The sequence below is a fragment of the Puma concolor genome, chromosome B4 (genome assembly GCF_028749965.1).
Source record: "Puma concolor isolate L17-30 chromosome B4, mPumCon1.1.hap2, whole genome shotgun sequence".
Taxonomy (NCBI): domain Eukaryota; kingdom Metazoa; phylum Chordata; class Mammalia; order Carnivora; family Felidae; genus Puma; species Puma concolor.
In genome coordinates this window covers 13,580,575-13,590,179 of record NC_141673.1, presented here as the reverse complement: position 1 = coordinate 13,590,179, position 9,605 = coordinate 13,580,575, and the positions used below count along the sequence as shown (strand labels likewise).

At 43.1% G+C, this 9,605-nt stretch overlaps 1 long non-coding RNA gene across 1 annotated transcript; it reads left to right on the top strand.

The window, feature by feature from the left end:
• Positions 1 to 5,856: 5,856 nt before the first annotated feature.
• Positions 5,857 to 7,898, top strand: LOC147578922 (uncharacterized). The gene is made up of 3 exons (XR_015253086.1): positions 5,857 to 6,049; positions 6,483 to 6,590; positions 7,778 to 7,898. It is a non-coding gene; the product is annotated as an uncharacterized LOC147578922 (long non-coding RNA).
• Positions 7,899 to 9,605: the final 1,707 nt, after the last annotated feature.

Genomic DNA, 9,605 nt, shown 5'->3' with positions numbered 1-9,605 from the left:
TTCTTACTTCATGAATATCCTTCCTTGTCCCTGCAGAAACACTTAACTTTTCTTTCTTTCTTTTTTTTTTTTTTAATTTTTTTTTTCAACGTTTATTTATTTTTGGGACAGAGAGAGACAGAGCATGAACGGGGGAGGGGCAGATAGAGAGGGAGACACAGAATCCGAAACAGGCTCCAGGCTCTGAGCCATCAGCCCAGAGCCTGACGCGGGGCTCGAACTCACAGACCGCGAGATCGTGACCTGGCTGAAGTCGGACGCTTAACCGACTGCGCCACCCAGGCGCCCCAACTTTTCTTTCTTTTAAAGTCTTTCTTTCTTTCTTTCTTTCTCTTTCTTTCTTTCTTTCTTTCTTTCTTTCTTTCTTTCTTTCTTTCTTTCTTTCTTATTTTGGCCCTCTGATTTCCTTGGGTATTAGTTTTTCAATGTGTTGAACTTAGTATTTTTTCTTAGATTAGTTTCCTAGGGCAACTGTAGCAAATACCCACAAATTAGGCAGCTCAAAACAACAGAAATGTGTTCTCTTGCTGTTCTGGAGATTGGATGTCTGAAATTAAGGGGTTGCCAGGGCCATGACCCCTCTGAAGGCTCTAAGGAGGAATACTTCCTTTGTTCCCTTTTTCCTTATTCCCCTCCTTCTTTCCCTTTCTCCCTCCGTCCCTCCCTCCCTTCCTTCCTCTTTCCTTATATTATGGTAAAAAAAAATACATAACATAAAATTTACCCTATTAACAAAATTTTAGGAGTACAATACAGTATCATTGACTATATTCACATCATTGTATAGCAGATCGATAAAACTTTTTCATCTTGCATGACTAAAACTCTGTACACATTGAACCATTTCCCCTGGGCCCCAGATCCTGGAAACCATCATTTTACTTTCTGTGTCCATGAATTTGACTACTTTATATACCTTCTATAAGTGGAATCTTGTAGTATTTGTCTTTCCCTGACTGGCTTATTTTACTTATCATTGTCCTCAAGGTTCATCTCTGTTGTAGCATGACAAGATTTCCCTCTATTTTAAGGCTGAGTAATGTTCCATTGTATGTATCTGCTTTAGTTTGTAAGCAGACATGGATTCTCTGGGCTCACCCTGATTAGGATGCATCTTCACTACATCTATGGGAAGCTTTCTAAGCTGTTTCCTGGAAATAGTACACCCTATCCACTGTCTCCTCACAAAGAGTTTACCCAAACTGCAAAAGCCATGATTGAACAATTGAATTTCACGTAGGAGTCAGTGAAGGGTCAACCTTTGCAGAAATGTTGGCTCAAAGCCAGAGCAAAGCCAGCCTATACAACTGAAGGGGCAGCTAGTGGTTAAATTATAAAAGATAGTGTTTCCTTTCATCAAACACCTACTGTGTGCATGAGCTAATTGCATGGATTACAGTATCCTTATGAAACAAATACTTTTATCTCTGCATTTTGCAGAATTAAGGGCAAAGTGCCTGGCGGGTAGGTGAAAAAGGTAATGGGGAACCAAAAGACTAGTGTCTTCCTTGTCAGTCTTTTCCCAGGTTCTCCCCTCTGTAGGCTGGACCTAATCCTTTAATCCGGGAAGTTGGAGAGTGTAGTATTTAAGAGCAAGAACATGGAATAAGACAGATGTGAGTTCAAACCCAAGTTCTGCTCATTACTGATGGTAGGATCTTGAATAATTTACTGGACGTCTCTGGCCCTTAATTTCTTACCATTAAAGGCACGAGTATGTACAAAATAGGGGGACTGCTATCCATTTGCAAACATGGTATTTACCCAAAAGACACAAAATGCATATCAAGTGAAGAACCCAGATAGCAAGGTACTCTGCAGATTAGTGAGGAATTTAAACACTCTGTAAATGAATGAGTCCCTCATATTTAATGTTTGACAAACAAGGAGAGATGAGGACAGAGAATAATTTCCTAGTTTAAGGTTAGAGGCGATGCGGGGTCGCAACAAGATCTTGGGCTTTGGAAAGGCCAGACAGGTTATTCGCCTCTATCATATACTCGGTGTGACCTTGAACAAGCTGCTTATCTGCCTGGGTCTCGGGGCCCTCATCCGGATGTGGACACCTAACTTGAAGAAGGCTGTGGGGTTAGATGAGGTGAGTGACATAGCCACACCTGAAGTGGGGGTGCAACCTTCATCTTCTTATCGCAGGGTACAAATTACCAGGGTCATGCCTCTCAAAGCTCCCCCAAATGTCTGTTTCTGCTGCTACAGTCCTTTTTTACCCCTTAAGTTTATTTTATTTCGACAGAGAGAGAGAGAGAGAGAGAGAGAGAGAGAGAGAGAAAGTGTGAATTGGGGGGAAGGGCAGAGAGACAGAGATGGAGAGAGTATCCCAGGCAGGCTCCACACCATCAATGTGCTGAGCCGGATGCAGGACTCGAACCCTCAAACCGTGAGATCATGATGTGAGCCAAAGTCAGATGCTTAACCGACTGAGCCACCCAGGCACCCCTGCTGCTACTGTCCTTCTGATACAACTCATCATCTTTCGTCTGGATGGGTGGGGTCCCCTCCTAAAAGTTCTCCTGTCTCCAGAATGCAAACTGAGTGATGCCCTTTGTGTAGACTCCTTCGGTGGTTCCCAGTCATCTAAAAGGTAAAATTCATGCATCTTTGTGTGACATGTGGGCTCCTCCCTGTCTGATCTTTACTTGCTTCTTCCTCTTTCTCTGGGTCTCACTCCTGCCACATCTGCCTCTCCTATTAGGGAATCACCTGCTTTGGTGAAACACCCTGTTCTCTAAAATGTCTTTTTTCTACCCTTAATCCACCTGGAAGCCTCCTACTTTTTTTTTTTGTAGCATTCAGTCTTAGCTCAGGACATGTGAAATGGACCCATCAATTTTTCTAACCCTCATTCTCTTCATCTGTAAAATGGGATACAATTTTTATTTAATAAGGTGGTCATGCAACTTAAATAATCTAATTCATATACAGTATAAACATGACACCAGAGACGTAATAAGTGTTCAACAGATGTTCATGATTACTACTTTAATACTATTATTATTTTTTTATTAGAGCACAAAGGAAGTAGAGCTTAACTTCTGGGGTTAGGGGTCAAGGAAGTTTTCCTGGACAGGGGATGCATGTGCTGAGCCTGAAAATATAATGGGATTTGACTGAGCACCCGCCCCCCCCCCCCCCCCCCACCTAGGGGAGAGGAAAATGAGGAAGGACATCTCAGTCTCAGGGGTGGGAATGCCCATATGTTTGGGAAATGGAGAGAAGGTGAGTTTGCCTGGATTAAGGTACAGCAGGGAGAAGAGGAGAATGGGTGGAGGTAAAAACCTTCCTCCTCATCCTGTTCCCTATTTACCTGCCCCCTCCCCGCCCCCCAGTCATCTTTACATTCTCCACCCTCAGACTGGAATCTGGAATGCCCTCCAGCTCATCCTACCCAACGCTACCTGTCACTTGCCTTTCGAAGTCCAATCCATTCTACAAGACCCAGGTCCAATGTTACCTTTTCCGGTCCATGATGGCTGGACCGTGTGTATGCTATCACCTCTCAGTGCTTGCCACGGATTGGGTACTCATTTGTTTTCTTTTTTATGGCAAACCCTGTTGGTTACTGTCCAAATTGGCCTCCCCACTCCTCCCCCGTTCTCCTTGCTGACAGAATGCCTATGTGGTTAAGGTAACAATTTTCCCAGCCTCGGGCAATGGGTCATGATTAGCCCAGCACAGCGCTGTCCAAGAGAAACAGAATGAGAGCCACAGCTGTGAGGCGACCACATTAAAAAAGCAGAAAGTTATTTTGAGGGTATGTTTTAATTTTTGTATGATTTCTTTCGAGAGTATGTTTTAATTTTCGTACAACTGGTTTTGATGGTATATTTAAATGTTGTAAAATTAATTTTGATAGTATATTTAACTCAATATATCTAAAATATTAGCATTTTAGCATGCAATCAATACAAAATTATTAATGAGACGGTTTGCCTTCTTTTTGGTAGTGAAATCTGCTGTATGTTTTATGTTTACAGCACGTCTCTCTTGGGTCCAATCACATGTCAAGTCCTTAACAGCTGCACTCGGCTAGTGGCTCCATTACTGGAAAGCTCAGGTTTATCCATCTCTTAGTATCCGAGACTCTTTTTCTGCAAAAGGTCACCATGTGACCCAGTTCTGACCTGTGAGGTGAAAAAGAAAGTCAGCTGGGGCCGGGTGGGGCTTACACCACTTTTCCCACCTTGTCCTGAAAGCAAATGTGCTTTCCAGAGCACATTAAGACATGGTAAGGGCAGGGGTCAGAAACTTTTTCCGTGAAGGCCAACAAGCAGATATTTTAGGTTTTTCAAGCCATATAGTCTCTGTTACAACTACTCAACTCTGCCGTTGTTGCACAAAAGCAGCCGAAGATAATATGTAAACATGTGAGCATAACCGTGTTCCAATAAAACTTTATTTGCAAAAACAGTTGGCAAGCCTGATTTGGCCTGTGGGCCATCGTTTGTCAATCCCTGGTCAAGAGAATTATAGAGACGCCAGCTCTGATGTTGTAGATTCACTTCCGGACTTCTTATTATACGAGGAAAAAAAAAAAAAAATCAAGCCATTGCAAATTGGTTTTCTGTGACTTCTGGCTGAAAGTAACCTAATGGATAGTTACAAGATAGAATCAGTGTGTCAGTTATAATTAATCATCTCTCCTGAGATATGTGCCTTTTAAAAATATTATCACTAAGAGGATATGATGATCATAGTAAGATTAATGCCATTGGTTGAAAACCACTTGTTTTAAAAACTTTGATCCTCTCAACTATCATTTTTCTAGATTCATTGATCAGGACACTGAAGCCCCCCCCCCCCCCCCCGAAAAAAAGCATTGATTAGGTCATGTAGTTGATAACCAGCAAAAAGAGGATCTGAATCCAAATCATTTAGAAATATTTTTAAATCACCTACTATGTTCCGGCTACTGTTTTCGGTGCTTGGCAAGATCAGCGAACAGTAACAAAGATCCCTACCCTTGAGGAGTTTACTGTCTGGAGAAGGGGCAACAGGCGATAAACAACCTGCCCTGAGTTAGGAGGGTGTCTGCACCCCCAAGTTCACTGCATTGTTATCCACCATGACCAAGATGTGGAAACAACTTGAGTGTCCTCAGGCAGATAAAGGGACATGTAATGATGTAATATGTAATATGTAATAATATAACAATAATGTAATATATATGTATATATATAATGAAATATATATATGTATATATATAATGAAATATTGTTTAACCTTAACAGAGAAAGAAATCCTGCCCTTTGTGACAACATGGGTGGACCTTGAAGGCATTATGCTAGGCAAACTAAGCAAAACACAGAACAAGAAATACTGCATGATCTCATTTATATGTGGAATCCAAAATAGTCAGACTCATAGAAGCAGAGTGAAGAATGCTGGCGGTGGGGGGGGCTGGGGTGCGGGGAGAGGAAATGGAACAATATGGGTCAAGGGCACAAAGTTGCAGTTATGCAAGATAAATAAGTTCTGGAGGTCTAATACAGAGACGGTGATGAGAGTTAACAATACTGTATTGTATACTTGATATTTGTAAGAGGATAGATCTTAAATCTTCTCAATAGACACGTGCAAACGGTAACTGTGTAGAGGTGATAAATATGTTAATTGGCTTGATAGTGGTGATCATTTCACAATGTATGTGCATATGAAAACATCAGGTCATGCATCTTAAGTACATACAATTTTTAATGTCAGTGGTACCTCAATAAAGCTGTTAAAAATCTATATAAAGAGGAGGAAGTCAGGCAGGAATCTTCCCACTGTGCGGCCTGCCTCTTTGCACTTCTTTGAATTGCGTTTATCACAGGCTACCTTATGTAAGGATGACGTGAATGTCTGTGTGCATTTCCCCCTCAATTTACAGCCTCTTGGCACGGAGGGCCTCTATTTCACTGATCTTAATACAGCTACAGCAAACAGCAGGCACTCAATGCTTGTTGGAGAAAAATCCAGTCGATTTCACTTTGGCATCAGCTATTCAGTTGGAAGCAGCTCAAGAAACATACGGATATCAGAGAGGAGGGTAAGTCCAGTTCAAAAATTCAACAAATATTTTTTGTGAATGCCCACAAAGTTCCAGGCACCGTGCTGGGCTCAAAGCTCCCAGCGGGCTCTGGTGGGTTTAAGGAGGCAGATGCCCAGGAAAGCACACAGCTTGCCAGCAGCAAAATACACAGGCCTGGGCTACACAGCTCAAGCCAAGACGGTAGGAGCAAATCCCTAAAGGGAGAGACCTCGGTAGGGTAGGGACATCAGGTAGTAACTGCTGCAGCTGCCCTCCTAGTTCTTATACTCCCTAAGATAGCATGTTTATTCTGTCAGCTACTCTGTTCCCTGGGCCAAGGGACATGAGCTTTTTTTTTTTTTTTCTCTACATCGGGTGTATAACCCCTGTTTGCAAACCTACCACAGGGAGAAAGCACACACAGAAGGCGTTTGCATTTTGTTTGTTTCAGGTGAGTGGCTTTCAAGGTCCAACTAAGGAGGTCACCTGATCACTCAGTGTTTGAAAGACACCAGCCAGCCACAGGCATCCATCTAACTGACCGGGCCAATGTAAGACGGTGAGCAAATATTCCTGGGAGCTGTATACGGAGGTAGAGACCCGATTTCAGGACCAATACTGCTCAATACTTAAAGGCCAATGCCGAAAAATAAAATGCATTATTCCCCCATTGAAGATGGAAATCACTTGATTGAGTTTTATAGGGTGCAAGGATGACTAGTCTTACGATTTAAATTACCTACTTTACTGGATAGGAGAATCTAAATAAGAAAACCTGGCTCTGCTTTTTAGCCATTAAAAAGTTAATATTCAAGTGTATTTTTGTGGTGCCAATTTGATCCTGAAATTAGATCCTGCTACTGGAACCCAAAGTTAAATGGGCCACAGTTAACTCAGCCTGGGTCTAGGAACTTGGACAGGCCACATCTCTCCAAGACTTCATTCTCTTATCTGTAAAATGAGGGGTTGGACTAAAGCATCTCTAAGTCCCTGCCAGCTTTGCCATTTTAGGATATAAATAGATTCATAATGACAAGGACTCAAGGGCTCCTAAACCTGTGTGTGCATCAGGAGCAGCTAAGGGGTGTCTTAAAAAAATTAAGATTTTCTGATCCAGCCCTAGAGATTTGGATTCTGTAGGTCTAGTTGGGGGCCTAGAAACAGGCATTTTAAATTGGCTTCAGTGTTTCTGCAAAGCCCATTCCGCAAAGCCCAGCTTCCCTGGCATTTGACAGCCACTGGGAGAACTGAACAGCCAGCCCGGATTGGAGTCATTCTTGTTATTTTAAAAGATCTCATTGGATAAAAACACTGACCTGTCCCTGGTGTCTCTAGCTCTCATCCTGGATTCTGGGACTTGAAACTAGCTTATGTTAGTAGACATCTTCCAGACCACAGCATTCAAACTCATGTTGGGGGGAGGGGGCAGGGGAGAAGTCTTTGTATTTTGCATTTTTTAAAATTCCTTTTTATTTTCATACAGTCCCAAAGAGGCAGTGGGTTTTAGGAAGGGGATAAGCCCCTCCAATTCTGACTTGACTCATTGTATGACGCTGGCTCAGGAACTCTGCCCGGCTGTCCCAGTTTTCCTGGTGTGGAAAATGGGGATTGCAAGCCGTGGCCTGTCACACATGTCACATGCTGCTAGCACCATTTTTTAAAGCTCACAAGTGCTTTGAGGATTAATAAGGTGCTTGGAAAAAGGGCAGTTTCTAAAACCGTGGTGTTTGGATTCAACATTGACAGAGAGCCAGCAGCGGCATGTGCTGGAAAGAACACAACACCAGAGAGGAGCTGATTTGATTCCAGAGGACTGAAGTATCTAAATGCAACATCCAGGCCAGGCATGCCCTGGCAAAGGACAGCCCCTTCTCAACATGTGAAGCATGGGACGAAGGTCCCGATCTGAGGTTGGGGATGGGGGGGGGGGTGGTGTGGACTGGGGGCGGTGTTGAGAAACAAGGGAAGGGAGAGTAATGGAAGGAGGGAAACTTGGTAGGGATGTGGGGGGAGGCAGGCAGAATTTAGGGTCCATCTGACTTTCACGGCCATAAATCTAAGGAGAGTGCTGTCAGCCTGGGTATGTGTTTTCTCGGCTGCATCCTGCTTCCTGAGCAGGCACCGAGCCGGCTTGAGGGTTGGGGTTCACTGGGATTTGGATTTTGCTGAGCAAGGACAATGGAGACAGGGCAGGTGGGAGACTTGATGGCGTGGTGGTGGATGGGGTACCCCATAGAGACAGAGAAGCCCCTTTAAAGTGCACATCATGGGAAGAAGGAGTGAAATGTGCTCTCCCTGAGGGATAGGGGAAAAAAAGGTGAGCTACCAATTTACCCAGCAGGGTAGGATATCCTCCCTGGGAAGGGAGGTTAGAAGTAGGTTAGAAGTAGCACCAAAAGGTTAAGGAAACAGCCAGAGCATGGGAGGTGCATCCCCCTTCCTAACCAACTTCCCGGAAGTTGCTGTGGGAAGTGTGGCAGGCCAATGTTATCTGAGTGTGCAGAACTCTGGATCCCCTCCTCAGGGTCCCCTCCTTCAAGACAATGTTTACTTACAAACTGTGTATGTGTGTACTCACTACTAATCTACTGAATACATCATAAAACATGCACAAATACCAGATGTTAACAAAGGATATGGAAGATCAACATAAGTAGAAGTTCTAGTATTTTCTTCCTGCTTCCCAGAACATCAGTGATTTAACTCCCTGTGTGACACTCCCCTTTTTGGAGAACAATCTTCTAGACCACGCCTCCATGAGAACTAGTGCAGTTCTTAAAATGCATATTCTGCTTCAGTAGGTCCTGGGTGGGGGACCGAGAGTCTAACAAGCTTTCTGGGATGCTCATGATGTTTGTTAGTCCAGGACCACACTTGGGGTGGGAAGGCTCTGGGGTTCAGGGTACAATTGTAGCTCCAGTCATTAGTGGAAAACAATGATGCCTTTTTTGGGGGGTCGGAGAGTAGTAGAGGTAAATAAATAAGGAAGGGACCTGATGTGTTTTTATGTAACTGCATTGAGCTCTCTAATTTAAAATATCTTAGTTCAGTCTGACAATAACACAAATTATACCCATTTTACAGATGAGAACCTTGAACTTCAATGATATTATATATTTACCTGAATTTGTACAGCAAATAAGTGCAGAATAACAAATATCAACGCCGGTCTGTTTTCATACTAAAAACAAATACACATTTATTGTAGGGAAAATTAGAAGGGCACATAGACAAAAATTAAACTTTTTGTTCCCAGCACCCCAGAGCAGCTGCCACCAACATGTTGCTTTTATTTTGTTTTGTGTTTACAGGAATTCGGATCCTTTCTTGCATGAGCCGTGGATCTGAGTTTGAATCTTGGCTGTATTCCTAATGAGTAAGACCTTGGGCAAGTCACCAAACTCTGTGCCTCAGTTTCACCATCTTGAAAATGGGGATGACAATAGGACCAAAATAGAGTATTTGTGAAGATAAAAGGAGTTGTGTGTAAAATGCCTGATCTACCACTCCTTGGCAGATAGAGAGTGCTCAGTAAATAGTGCCAATTATTATTTTTATTACCACTAAGACCAGA